Here is a 14,849-nt window from a genome sequence, read left to right as displayed (position 1 = left end):
ATGTTTTCAGGAAGGTAATTCACTGTTCTATACAGTGTAGGAAACAAACAACAAAAAGATCTGTCAAGAAAACAAACTATATTGCCTAAATTTTACAACATCTAACATGCTACAACTTAAATGACTTTCTACCTCAGCCTTCCCCTGCAATGTAAGAACTAGGCAGCAATTAAAAAGCAGTAGCACCTCTGCATTAAATTGTTCTGAAATGGTTGCAAGTTTATTAAATGTAATATAAAAATGACCAAGCACAACTTTGGAAGCATTGTACAAAGTACTTGTGCACAGAACTACTGAAATGTTACTCTTGACACATTACTCTCTCTCAAAAAAAAAAAAAAGGTAAATACTGAAAACAAACCTAAATCCCTTCCTCTTGTAATAAAGTTTTTCACTGTATTTAGCGCGTCAGCAAACACACAACTTCAGCTAGCGTGGAGCATTCCACAGCTGCCAGGACAAAGGACACACAGTGAGCGTTAAGTATTAAACCAATACAAACAGTGAATCGATTTTCCAGAACAGCTTTTTATAGAGCATTTAGAGCTTCAAAATGGAGGGAAAGAGGCAGGAAATGGGAACTACGACAACTGAACTGCTTTTCTCTTCTGTAGATAAATGATTCAGTGCTAGGTGCAGATGACAGACTAACTTAAGATATTGAAGTTATTAATTAATAATGACTTATGCTAATTATGAGCTTGAATAATTTCCCAAGTCCCGGGACTTAAACCAGCACACTGCTCAAAATACAGAGCGAACTGCCATTTCCATGCAAGGCAGCACTGGTGCCCATGTTAGTACACGCCATTCTCAAAGTGACTATAAATGGCTGAATCTTATCATTTCTTATGCAAAACTTCTTTTTACTGAGCACGTGCACTCCCAGTACAAACAAATGGAGATATTACATGCAAGCAGATTTGCACTCTCACCGTCATGTCCCCCACATAAGGCAGCAGCCTGCTAACTGCATCCTCCTCCCGGGGAGCTTCCCCCACCAGAGCCACTGGCCACAGGGCCCCGTCACCCACCAAAGGCACAGGAGGTCTCCCTGTTCATTGGCACACATGTAAGGCACAGGCCATTTGAAACACTGTGGATGTATCACTATAATACAGGCAGCAGTCACACACCATGTAAGTCTCTATTCTTGTGCCCACTCACAGACTGGAAGAATTTGCTAATCACAGGTCCATAGGGCACACATCTTCTCAAGGAGCAGCTGAGATGTTCACACAGCACTTTGTAACAGAGATGATAAATGGTGATATTGGAAGATTTTGCTATTTTGCAAAGGGAAAAAGTTAGAATTTAACATTCCCTCCCATCTGCAGCAGGCACACTGTAATGGACAGCCCTAAGCACAGGCCAGACACACCCTTAGCTCACTGACAGAGGAATGTCAACATTCGCAGGTACAACTGCATGCAAGATAGCCCTGCCAAGCCTCTGTGGGCTTGGTAGAGACAGAGTGCAAGAACTATTACTCATACACAGTGCAAATTAGTTCACAGGCTTGTAAATTGGTCAAATAAAACATACGTTTTCATGCCAACATTAAGACAGATTTAGGAGTGGGAGGGGAGGAGGTACTGCTAATGGTTCAACCTCCAAATTCCCAACTGCTCCAGCTGCACCAGCTTTACAATAAAGCTAATAAGCTTTTCCTAGCTTTTAACATTTCTGAAATTTCAAACCTCGAACTCATGAATTTCTAGAAACCTGTGGGGAAGAAACAAGGCCTGATAAAATCAAACCCAAGATTCCAATTTTGCAAGTGACAGGTGAAGAGTTTAGAAAAGAAACTAAAAAGAACTCCCGGCTCCGCGTGTTTCCCACTGCCACCTGCTGGCCGCAGCTGGGGCCGGCGGCCACGATGCCTTCGTCTGAAATCATTTTTAGTTGTTTTTTTTTTTTTTTTTTTTTTTTAGGTTGTTTTTTGTTGTTGTTGTTGTTTCACTATGGAGGCAAAGGGCAAAGATAGAAAGGGAAATTAAAAGTGGTCTTGAAAAAGTCGACAGTGGAAGAAAATTTAAAAAAATCGATTTTTGGTAAAGCTTGAATATATTTCTCAAGATTCTTTTGCAAAGGGGGGGAGAAAGCTGCAATAAAACAGGACGCAAACCATAGCACTAAGGCTACACAGAAACTGTGGAGCTGAAGTTGCTAAGCTGATGCCAGCAGGTTCCAGTGACATGGCAAGACAACAAAGCACAAGACCATGAGGGTTTACCCTACACTATACTGTTTTCTATTAGAACAGCAAAGGATAAAGCAGCTTCTCATCCATGTCAGTCACCCAGTACCTACAGCATTCCTGCTCCACGACAAGACTAAGAGCCTAGGAGAGCTCACCTGGATACTGACCTACCAGCTTCTTGCCATTCACCTTCTTGATGGTTCCAAGAGGGTCCCTTGACAGGACCTACACGAGTTGTGTCATTAGGAGGAGATGGTCACATACTGACAAGTCTGTGGCTTTCAGTCAACTGCTTGGCTACTTGGGTAAATCCGGCAGGAAGCCTAGATCTCACCGTAGTAGGTAAAGCTTACCCCTCCCACCATCCTGTCACAAAAAGATAACCTAGTGACAAGACCACGAGGCACTTCAGGCTCACACTTCGCTGACTAGAGAAGAAAAGGTGGGAAGAACCAAAGCACTGTCTTCAAGCCTTCTCTTACAGCCTCTTCTATCATACTTCTTAATCATATTATTTCCTTGCACTTGGCCACTGATTATTGACAAAAGGGATATATGTGCTTCTGTAAACAAAACAAATACTGTTTTATAGCAAGCTACTGCATATTTGAATATTTGAATTCCATGAGAAATTAAAGTTTTGTGTCAGAAAATTAATGCATGAAGTTGCACGCACTATACACAAATCCAAGAATATGTCATTTTTGTGCTACATTTCTTTTGATCGTAACTAGTTGTACTTAAGACTACCACTCAAGGCTGTATGTCAACAAAAAGGATATATAACTTGTATGTTTAACACATGTGAAATCACACCATTTAAACATCTAGCAAAAATAGTTTTTGTGGTTAAATGCCAAGTCAACGTTGCATTTATAATTAGTCATTAATAATTACACAGATGAATTTTTTTCTTAAGAAAAACTGCTACTTTTAAAAAACATTTGTGGAATTTATAAACACCGCCCTTAACCATCTAAAAATTTGATGTTTTCTACCGTCTCCAATATAGGCTGCTTATATAAACAGATTTTACAACAACATTGCATGTAAAACAAAATGTGATCAACTTTGTTTGTTAGAACAATTTACATGCACTTGCGTGACACCATGCTATGAGCAACTCAACTCTGCAATCCTGTCCAAACAAATCTAATCTCTTCCTTACAACAAGCACTCCAGAGCCATCAAGTTGATTTTACCCAAGAGTATTTCAGGGCTATCTTTGGAATGCTTGCGGGGGGGTCAGTGAGGAGGAAGTTGAAGAAACACAAGCAATAATACAATTCGATGGAAGTTAAACCTCAAGCATTTACCAAAGAATCATACCATTTCTTATAAATGACTGCTTGGCTAACATAGATCTTCACTAAAATGTTTACGAAGTTAATTATTTCCTGTACATCCATTCTCTGCGAAAAATGACACCTCTATCGCCTCTACTACCTTATTTTATTCTATCCATACCTGCTTGCACATTGGGTCATAAATTATGGGCTCATAACCTGCTGTATGCGCAACTTTCATATTTGCTGTAAAAACTACTACTTCCAAATGGACAGGTAGAGGTTTTCTAACAAGCTTCGTTAAAAAAAATAATACTCTGAAAATAAAACCAGGAACTTTATGTCAACTCAGATGAAGATTATGGTTTGTTTTTTTTCCCCCCCACACTTATTTCCTTTATATGAGCTACTGATCCACAGCTTCCTCGTGTTTCAGATCATAAGCTTTTTAGAGGAAAATTGACTCTTTTCTACACAAAAGCAGCCTTTCACAGTTGCAAACAGTACACATGCAAGTACCCTCACAAACTGCTTTGCTATAAAAACTTTAAAGTTTTAATTAAAAGTTCTAATCTGTTCCAAAATTTAGTAATGCAGTTTAGGTTTACTCTTTGTCATTACTGTCACTATTGCTCAAAGTAGAACAGACTGTGAAAACCTCACACTTTCTACTACAGCTCAGAAATCAGGAAATTTGGTTACTTGAAAATTTTACTCCATCACTTGCAAGAACAGAAGACAAGTGGATCAGTTAAAAAGATATAAAAATCAAGATAAATAGCATTTTTTCCAAGGGTTTCTGCCACGGAGAAAGAGTAGCAGTCAGTGAAGAGGTAGATATTTTCTTTACTGGTGTCAGAGGCTTTCCCACTGCAGACCCAAAAGAGAGTAAGTCCGTCTGCTGCGAAACTGTAGCAGTCCATTACTCAGAATTAAGTAGTTTAAAGTGACTACATTTCAACAAAGATCATCGGCTGGTCTAAATTCCAAAATTTGTTTTTCGTAACAACAATTTTAAGCACCCGGGATTCTTGTCTTCTCGTCTTCTCTTATCATGAACAGAGAGGCTTTGCATTTGTAACATCTAAGATTACAAAACAATCAGACTAATTCCCCCCACACCCAACTCTTCCCCCCCACCCCAGTTAAACTGATGGCCACATCAGTTAAACTGATGGCCACAGGAACAACAATTTAAATAAATCCTTCTGGCCTTTTCCTCCTTCCATGACTTGAGCAAAGGGATCCACACAGATTTAATGACAAACAAAAAGAGGAAGATAGGAAGAGTGAGAAAATGTAGGCATCTATTCCAAGATCCTCCAGAAGCAATAAAGTAATAATAGCAGTATATAATCATTGAAAAATTCAACTCTTACAAGATATAGAATCATCTTTGATCTTTCAACAAAATTCAAGGTTGAAGACAACCTAAAATTTTAGCTCTAGAAGTAATGCTGTAGCAACATTTAAGAATATCGTGTTTAAAATGCTTGCCACTCTGTCTACATAGACACTGACCTCACCTTTTTCACAGCCTTTTTGCAAACATCTTGCAAGATACTTATCACGTCTCCTGACAGAAATCCTATTTTGTTAGAACTCTCACTGGTAGAGGAGCTGAATGTTTTAACTAAAAGAGACTTGATAGTAACTTGGAGTTAGTCTTCTGTGTGAATTACAAACACTGAACAGCAACAAGAAGTTGTGAATTTACACAACTACGGTGTCATGGTTTTGTGATTTTCGGTTATTGATATTCCACATCATAACATCATGTAGTGGATATACCTGGTTCTCAGAAGAGAAGGACTACTACATTCCCCACGGTACTTTTCTCCTGTTACCATTTTCCAGCCGGAGGGAAAAGATAAAAGCTCGCAGTATAAAAACTTGCAGATCACGAGACCTCATCCCCTTTTCTGCCGTCTCTCGTCTTGGCAGCACCTCGCTCTCCAGCCGTCTTATCGTCGGTAGTAGAGTAAGGCCTACCTTGATTTTGGGACATTCTCTCTCTCTGTATTGGATTTATCAGCTTAAATTGTAATTATTGTATATTGTACTATAGTGTGTTGTTTTGCATTCCGATATCTTATTTAGTAAATTAGTTTGTTTCTCCTCAGATTGTTGCCGCTGTTCTTTGCTCTCAGGGCCATCTCCCTACCCTTCTCCCCTTTCCCCGGGACGTGGGCCTGTGGGTCCCCCGTCCCCTTCGTCACGGAATCGGGCCTAACGCCCGTAAACCGTTGACATACGGGCAAAACTGTATTTAGCATCATACTGATACACTATTTATAAGGTGGAAAAGACTCAACTAATACCTCGTCAACCCTCTCTCAGATACACAACAGAGAGACTCCTCGTCCTCCCAGTCAAGAAATCCAAAATCAAGACTACTTGCAAGCATAACAACCTCTCCAAGCTACACTCACCTCCTCCTTGAGAATCTCTTTATTTTCCAGAACTGCAAATTGGAGGTGAATGACTTAACTATAAGTCAACACCACTCAGATTCAGAATGATCATGACAAGTTTTTCTAGTGTTCTAGATACAGTCAACACTTTAAAAAAAGAGATTCAAATCCATATCTTCACCTTCACTTACCTCATTAACAACAAGATTATTTGGTAATTTCTAAGTATCTTTTCAAGATGTGCTTGAAGCTCGAAGTCTGACATTTAGCTTAGGCATATGAACATACAATAGTAAGATTCAAGTAATTAAGCCAAGGAGGGGAAATAAAAAATAAATTTAAAAATACAGGTGTGACCTGGCAAAATCCAATATTGGTACATATTTATTTTCCCAAGGTACTGAATACGACCCAAGCTATTTCCTGACTAATCTTCTACCAAGTAAACTTTAAAGATCACAGCAGCCACTGGCAAATGGCTTTTTAATTTAAATAAATAAAATATAAATACAGAAAACCCATAGCTCTAGTAAGAACAAACGTGGTAACATGTTAATGGGAAATACTACTGCTGGTAACAAAAAAAGGCAGCACAGAGTATTCCCTAACCATGCATTCCTGTTAACAGGACTACCAAGATAACTATAGTTAGTATCAGTTGTCTGCTTCAGACTTTTTCAAATTCTGCAGCTAGAGACAGTCACACTTTTTATGCCATGCAGTTAATAAGCTCTGGAGCTTTAATCACATAATGCTACCCCTCCTCAATCTCTCCAAGAAAAATACAGATCTGTTCCAAGTGTTACAGTTACAATCTGGTTTGTATCTCCATCGAAACAGGCACAGAACTCACAGAATTAAGCTGTGACTGGAAAAAGCAGACTGTACCTCCAACACAGCACTGACAGAACCAATAATTCAGAAAACAGACCCTTGGAACCACAATAGAAAGAATAATCTGCAGACAAGACAATAGACGTTGATCATTTGTATATTTAATGTCACCCAATAATGCTACACATGTAATTACAATGGAAAGATATCATTAGGATGATTTATCTAGAACAGGTAGCACTTAGTCTTTCATGGAAAAGAAGGCGCTAACCTACAATGGCATCTACAGATCTGCTTTTACAGAAATATCCTCCGCTTTCAAATTCCTGCAGCAAAATCACTGTGAAAACCTTCAGATGGGACTAACACCATCCAGAGGGACCTCAAAGTTACCTTGAGTAAAAAAATGAGTATGTTTCACTTCAACTATTTCATTAACCTGCCCTTTTCAAGTCTCCCAGCATGAAATTAGTAACGTCGGTAACAGACCGCCTCCCTATCTGCCTAACACTAAAGGAGGACTGCTTAGGAGGAGAAAAATTGCAACAGAAAATATGCATCCGATGTCCTGGCATACTAAGCATAGTGTGCTCACGTTTATAAGGTTTCCACATGCTATTCAAATGAAGTTACAAACAGCCTGACTACTGTTAAATAATTAATAACATGGGAAGCAGGCCTTTGAGTTGGGTCCAGAGAGTGACATAGATTTGATTACCAGTTCTGACCTTTTATCACTAGAAATCACAAGAGAAAAATAACGTCACAACCACAAGCATGTAAAAACCCTTTAAGGTCGTGTTACAGCCTTTTTGTGCAGTTCAAAACATATTAATGCAGCATAAAGGAAGCTATGGGAGAGAAAAAACAGGAGCTTGAGGATGTTTTCAGAGTGTAGACTTACAGAGGGTACGAGCATTTTGGTTGGTCAAGTTGGAACATGGCTGAATACGGATGTGCACAGCTTCTTGGTGCGCATCTATCACCAGCAGCAGGGAACGCTCCCTGGTGTTTCAGGATGAAATGAACTGCTTCCCTTCCTCAGGAGCCAACAGAGGATTTGGGAAGATTTCCAGCCTTTTACCTGCAGGAAGTGAGGGGAAGTCCAGGGACACCAGGTGGGCCCCACCTCACCCTTGCTAACCAACAGTGGAGTGACGTATGGGGCCTTCAGCTGCAGCCCTACAAAGCTACCTAGTAACACCTGATAGGGAAAAAAAATTAAAAGTGCTGTTAGTAACTAAAAGGGAAAATAAAGGGAAATCCCAGGGGGGTGATTTGACATTAGTCACCCTTACCCAATGGCCACACTAATTTTGGCTTCCTACCTTTAATGTCACCACCTATGCCCACCTGAACCAAAGTTGTAAGCCTAGAGCTCACCAAGATCTGAACTCAAGCCCACCCTCCCAGGCTCACCTCTGGCCCTGCAGGCAGCCAGCCCAGCCTCCCCCCACACTTCACCCACCTGGCACCTCGGGAAATAGTTTCCTGCTGGATAATCAGGCTGGACTGGCAGACCCAGACCAAGCAGGTCCCTGCCAGGGAGAGAAGAGAGGGAGCAGGGAAGCGTCAATTCAGATCAGCTGGCAAGGAACCAGCTTCTAACCTCACATCACTGAAAACCAGGAAAAGAAAGTCTGTGTGTTGTTTCAAACCAAATGTGTTATTAACATTTGAAGTTACTGAGGTAATCGTCAGAGCCTGCTCAGGCATTAGGAAAAGTAAAAACTAACCCTACTTCCACATTCCATTCACAGTGTGAAAGTAGGCTTGGAGATGCAATTACTATAAACACCTACTTTCCAGAGCACTAAACTTACATGTAAGGTTCAGCCCAAACTACATCCCATGACAGCCTAAAGCTACCATGAGTATTACTGCCTTCCACAGCCCAGACACTGTCTTCAGCCAGTCTGAAGACCCACTTTATGCTTTGCAGTCTTCACAAGGAAGTTGGCTACTGTCCTCAGAGCAGGCAGGTCACAGAAACACTGCAAAAGAGCAGAAGAAAGCACAAATTCCTGGTCTCAGGGCAGTCCCATGCCTGCCACAGTTCCCATTTGAGAGAGGAACTCCAAGCTTCCAAGCACCTACCTCAAGGTGCTGGAAAGCTTCACCCAAGCTGTGAGTTACCCTCCCACGAGTCCCCAGTAAGTGCTATAAAAACAGCTCCAAATTATACATTATCTATAACCACGTGACAGAGACCAATTTGCAGCTGATTATCCCAGAAATATGCAGTAATGTAGACCCTGAATAAAAGGATTTAAACTTGCCAGCATGAAAAGCAACAACTTTGTTTACTTGTGCATTGTCTTCTGCTTTCATTTCTGCTTGCATTTGGAAAAGCAATTAGAATAAGTGCCCAAGAATTAGGAAATTATGTGCCTTTTTTTCAAATAATAAGAAAACAAGTAGAAAATTTTGTATAGGGATACATACATGTACTTTACTGTTGACTTTTGAAGCAGCCCTTGTCTCACGTAAAAGGGAGAAAGAGACACATTTAATTCACAAACTTTCTAAAGAAAGAGGAAGGTATAGCTACAGTGAAAATGGATACAATAACCTCCTGCAGTATCGCTTAGGCAACGCCTGGAAGATTTCTCGTTTAATTAAGGCATTCCTAGAATCACAAAGAGGGCAATACAGCACCACTCTTCCTAAGGGTAAGGGGATTTTTTTTTAATATTTCATCTAACAGTGGCAAACTATCTATAAAACTGCCGCTTCACATATTAGGAGCTTGCACCAACCTTGCACCAATCTTGCCTGAAAACAGAAATATTCACACTTCTCATTTTCCCCCTCCTCCTTCAGCTAAGAGTACACAATATCCATCGCACATATGGCTCCGCAGTGAACTGTGACTTCAGCGTACCACTTGACAATGAAGAAAGCCCTAAGGCCCATATTTGTAAGAATAAACCAGATCACACTAATCTGACTCTAGGAATTTAAAGACTGGTGTCATATTGCATCCGACTACCCACTTGAACATAATTTCTCTTCAGGTTTTTCTTTCTACTTCAAGTGCCAGCAGTGTTAATCAACTCATTCAAGCAGCACACACTGCCACTGCAGAATCCGAGGAAAAAGCTCCAGATCCTGCACAGAGCACTCTCAAATATATGAAACCACACATAATTTAATTTAATTAGCTCTGACATTCTTCTAAACAAACCAGTTTCCACTAGCAACTTGGAAGCCTATACACTGTATTCAAAGTTATTTTACACAGTCTTAAAAGCTTGAGAATTTTGTTTTATTCTAAATAGTTAACCAAAAATGAGAAGCTTTAACTGGAAACCACAGAAATTATTCTAACTGCTTTGGGTTGTCCTGAAGTATTCTCTGAACAGAGTTTAACATTTCTAAGCACAAGCCATGAAAAAGGGCTAAGCAAGGAATACCCTCTAAAGCTGAAGCATTTTCCCAGAAATTCCAGAGAACTGTAGGAGTTTCAAGTACATTCAACAAGATGCAACACTGCCAGTACTTGAAAATGGGATTCAAAGCTCTATGCAAACAAATGGTGCTTTTATTTATTTATTTATTTTTAAAGAGAAATCTCCTTGCTTTGGTGCTTTGGTCGTTCTTGGGCTTCTCATTCTTTCCTAATTGCTGCAATAACAAAGCCCTCAAAGATCAAACCTATGCAGCCCTGAACCAAATTCATTTTAGATGGAAAGCTATTCCTTCAAAGATGGTAAATATGACTCACAGTCTTAACAACATTAATAGTGATCCTCACATGTACCGAGCATCCCATTGCAGAAGGCATCTTCTTAATAAATACCACCCAGAAATTTTTTACCTGTTAAAATAATGGATTAAGATTTCTCTTTTGCCTAATCATCCAGTTAAGTACCAAGCAATACATTAAGCAGTCAAAATTACTCATTTGCATATTAAAACTTTACATTGAATCTACAGTAAATTGTCTATATGGTGCAAAATTTTGTACTGATCACATCAGAAATGCTGAAGCTTTCGTTGCTCTAGGAAAAGCTCACAGTTTTGGCACAAGGACAGTATTTTTAGGATTGCAGAACAGACAAGTTGAATGCTTCCACTGGAAAAAAAAAAGAAAACAAAAGAAAAAATGCTTTGTGAAATAATTACTAGTCTTAGCTAAGAATCCATTTAGAAAAGGGTAATGAGCTAGTGACTGAAGTCACTAGGCAGCTAAGCAAGACATTGCTACCTTATAATATACTAAATCCATGGTAAAGGTTAACATTGAGAATGAAAAGGGTTTCCTTTCTATTAAAAAAAATCCAAAAACACACCCCATACTTGTTGAACAGAACTGCTTCTGTTGTAAACTCAAACACTGCACAAATCACTCAATTTAGCATAAATTAAAACCAATAAAAACAAGTCAATTTGTTTTCCAAATACTATTTTTTTTTTAATATACTAACCCCAGAAGCTTTGACCATACGAATAAAGTTTGTTTCTTACATATTAGTATACATCATATAAAATGCACACAAAGGTGCTAATTTGTGGGTTATTTGCTTTTAAGGGATTGGGGGGGGGGGAATGTTTTGTTTGGTAAGCAGCAATGCGTTTCTTGATTTTATTACTATTATTTATTACTGAGAGAAGGTTTCCTATAACAACTTTAGAGCAGACCTTCAAGGAGACATGCTAATCTCTTCCAGAGTCTGCCAACACAGTGCACTCAACACTCCGACTCCCACTGGATTCAGTTAAAGCAACCAAAGGAGTTAATTCTTCCCCTTAGCAGGAAAAACGTGGATGGAAGCTGGGGAGGTCACATCCCTGCACACTACCTGGGAGCATCACCAACTGCAGCAGAAGCCAGGCTGCAAACTGGAGGAGAGGACAAGCTTCCCTCCCTGAGATCCACACTTCAGGGTCCAGCTCTGCTGGGGCTTACTGGAGCAAGCAGTCAAAGATGGTAACTCTACAAATTGCCACAAACAAAATCATTAGAGTCCTCCAAGATCTTATTTATCTGAATTACTTCTGAGGCTGAAGCCCCACCAAGTCTTCTGAACAAAAGTACTATGCACACACATAAGGTACTGGTGATGATACAGCTGAATCCATACCCTTAGTTAAACGACTGCTGCTCTGCTGAGGATACACTTCCATACACAATTCCTAGTTGATATCCTGAAGAGTAGCCTTGTCCTGAAAGCTGCACAGCCTACACAGCTCAATAAATAAGCAAAATGTATGAAGTTCATTCCTCTCCTGATGTAGTCAGATTATGCTAAAATTGTACCTCCCTGATCAACTGAGTAGGAAGGTTCAACAGTGCTTTCAGAGGCTTCTCAACAGACAGGGATAAAACAGAAGCTCAGTTTAAACAGTGACTTGAGGTTTAAGGTCCAGCCCTTCCTTGCCTTGCTGGATGTACATGCTTTCATGAAGACTAACATCTCAGCAAAATGTATTATGTGTGCCCAAGGATGACACATTGGACACAATGAAAATTAGTCAAATCAACTCTAAAGACATTTATTTCACTTTGAAAAAACTTGTGTAGCCACTTTTTAATCCAATTTAGCTAATCCATTCCTAAGGTGAATTATACTAAACTGAATTTTAATATGTCATTTTAATACTGAATGAAAGCAACCCACACAAGTTTAACATGATTTAACTAAACTGCTTTAAATTCATTTTTAATTTGAATTAGTTACCCTTATTGTTACACACAGACAAGTGACCTTCACCCATGCTTTGAAAAAAGGCCACATCAAATACAGAAGCTGGGTCTGACAAGACGGGATGTCTCTACAGACACTGCTGAGCCAGGAAGAAGACTGCTGGAAAGGGAGTTTCTCACTTCCATAGAAAGCCAAGGAATAAAAAGGCGTTACAGCTTTCACCTCAACAAGTGTTACTGAATACAACTGAGACGCTTTTTTTTGTGGAACAGTGGAAATCATATGGAAATACTTGTGGATGGATATTTCCTTCCTTGCAGTACTGTGCTTGCTTACTAAAGAACAGAAGCAAGCAGTTCTAAAGTAAACTCCAGCTGCCTTCATGCTCAGCTTGCAGAGTAACAGAAGTTTGTGAATGACTGCCCAATTAACAACTTTAAGAAAAACAAAGTAAATTGAAATAGAATTAAAAAGAGCAAGTTCTTCTGGCTATCCATTCCTCTTCTGCAGCAAAAACTTCCTGAAATCTCTTTGATAACATGCTAGCAAGCATTGTATCTCTTTATCTAAAAAAAGAAAATCCTGTTTGACTGTTCAGAGAAAGAGTAAAGGTTATGAAGATTATGAAAAAGTCTCTCTTCTTGGAGCAAAGACCAACAAGCCATTTTGTCAAGGTGTAGAGTTTTCAACCTGTGTCAACCTGTTCCACACCCATGAAATTGCAGACTACAGCTCTACCAGAATCAAGGAAGTGATTGTAAGCCACTACCAGAGGTCACCTAGGCCAAACACCTCCTCAAAGCAGGGCTGTCACCATCACTATCACATCAGTGATCAATGCTTTGTCTAAGACTTGAAATCCTCCAAGCACAGAGATCCCCAGGGAAACCTGCTCTACGCTATCATCCTCCACAAGGGATTTTTCATAGCATCAAATAGAAGTCTTGCGAGCTAACATCTGTGGCAGCTGACCCTTGCTGTATTGTTTGCTGCTATCAAAAGAGCTCACTTCTGCCATTTCCCTAACTGCCCTTTGAGTTTTTTAAGGTCAAACATCCCTCATTAATTAATCATCATTAAGATCATCTCTCTCTTCATCTTTAGAAGACTAAAACAAGCTCAACCCCCTTGAGGTAACCCCCAAAAGTGACACAATCCAGGTCCATCACAGCAGCCCTCCTCTCATCACCTTCTCAACATCCACCAGCTTCCCCACATCCTTCTTGACCAGGGAGGACGGGAAAGCCCCAGCACCCACTGAAATAGTTCACATAGCTCACCAGCACTGAGCAGAGGGGCCAGCAGCTTCTCTCAGCGTGCTGGCTACACCCTTCCCAATGCATTACAGTATGCAATCCATTCCATTCACAACAAAACCCGGCCTATACTCAGTCAGGTACCTACCTCAGAGATCACTTTCTGGCAGGGCTGCCAGTCAGCAACTGTTCAGCCTGTATCCAGGCACAAATTATTCCTCATACTAAGGGGAAGAGTCATCACAACTCATTTGGTGAATCCTGACATTTCAGTAATGGTCAACCCCTGTCACAAACAGTCGGGAGCACTGGACATACTCCATTACAAAACTGGCATTGAAAATGAAAAGGCAATAGCAAGTGATAAAGCAGGTATTGCTACTATAACAAGAACTACAATTGTGCTCTTCCAAGTTCCTAGAAAAATGCTAAAATGTACACTTCTGAGTTGAAATCAGCAAAATTTCTAACATAAGCAAAGCTAAACACCTGACAGATTTTGAATTGGAGGTACGAAGAGTGGGGGTCTCCCTGTCTTCAGATTTCCCTTTAGTGCAACTGAGAATGTCATCTACAACTGTACTTTAAATTCACTAATATCGGTAGTAAATGATAAACTGACATGCCACCAGGAGAACTTAAAGAAAAAGGCCATTAAAAAAAAAAAGCACCAGTCTTTCGGTTCATATGTATTTCTTACCAGATTCTCATATATGAACCATAATAAGAAAATGTTGAATAAAAGCTGTTTTGAAATCAATTTCTGAAGGCATTCTGCATGCAAAGTAGCAGATGAACAATTTCTTCCTAATAAATTAGAATGAGGTTTAAGGAAAACTAAATATAACCACACATCTCCCTTTAACGTTAAAAAATCCTCGGCATTAAGCACAAACTGTATTATACATCATTTTCAGCAGATAACAGAGACTATGGGAAGTTTACAACTGCCACCTCCCGAAGACAGATCTAACTTTTTAAACTCTGTGCTTCCAGAAGCTGTCAAAATGACAGAGGCAGAAAGAACTGTTTCATATGTCAATAATGACACCCATCTTTCGCTGTTTAAGCAGAAACCTGATCTGCCTATTACTTACTGTGTAAGAAACAGGATTAAACAGGAGGAGAATGAACATGCCATAGTTTACTTTGCAACATTAACAAAATATGTGATAGCTTCGGTGCTAAGTTTGGCATAAGGTCTA

The 14,849-nt window shown here is 39.8% G+C and overlaps 1 protein-coding gene across 4 annotated transcripts in view; it reads right to left on the bottom strand.

Moving 5' to 3' along the window:
* PTPRK (protein tyrosine phosphatase, receptor type K) overlaps positions 1–14,849 on the bottom strand; it is a 397,652-nt gene that overhangs the window by 367,149 nt on the left and 15,654 nt on the right. The gene's annotated exons all lie outside the window — the stretch shown is intronic.

The sequence above is a fragment of the Numida meleagris genome, chromosome 3 (assembly GCF_002078875.1).
Source record: "Numida meleagris isolate 19003 breed g44 Domestic line chromosome 3, NumMel1.0, whole genome shotgun sequence".
Classification (NCBI taxonomy): domain Eukaryota; kingdom Metazoa; phylum Chordata; class Aves; order Galliformes; family Numididae; genus Numida; species Numida meleagris.
This window is presented reverse-complemented; position numbering and strand designations above follow the sequence as displayed.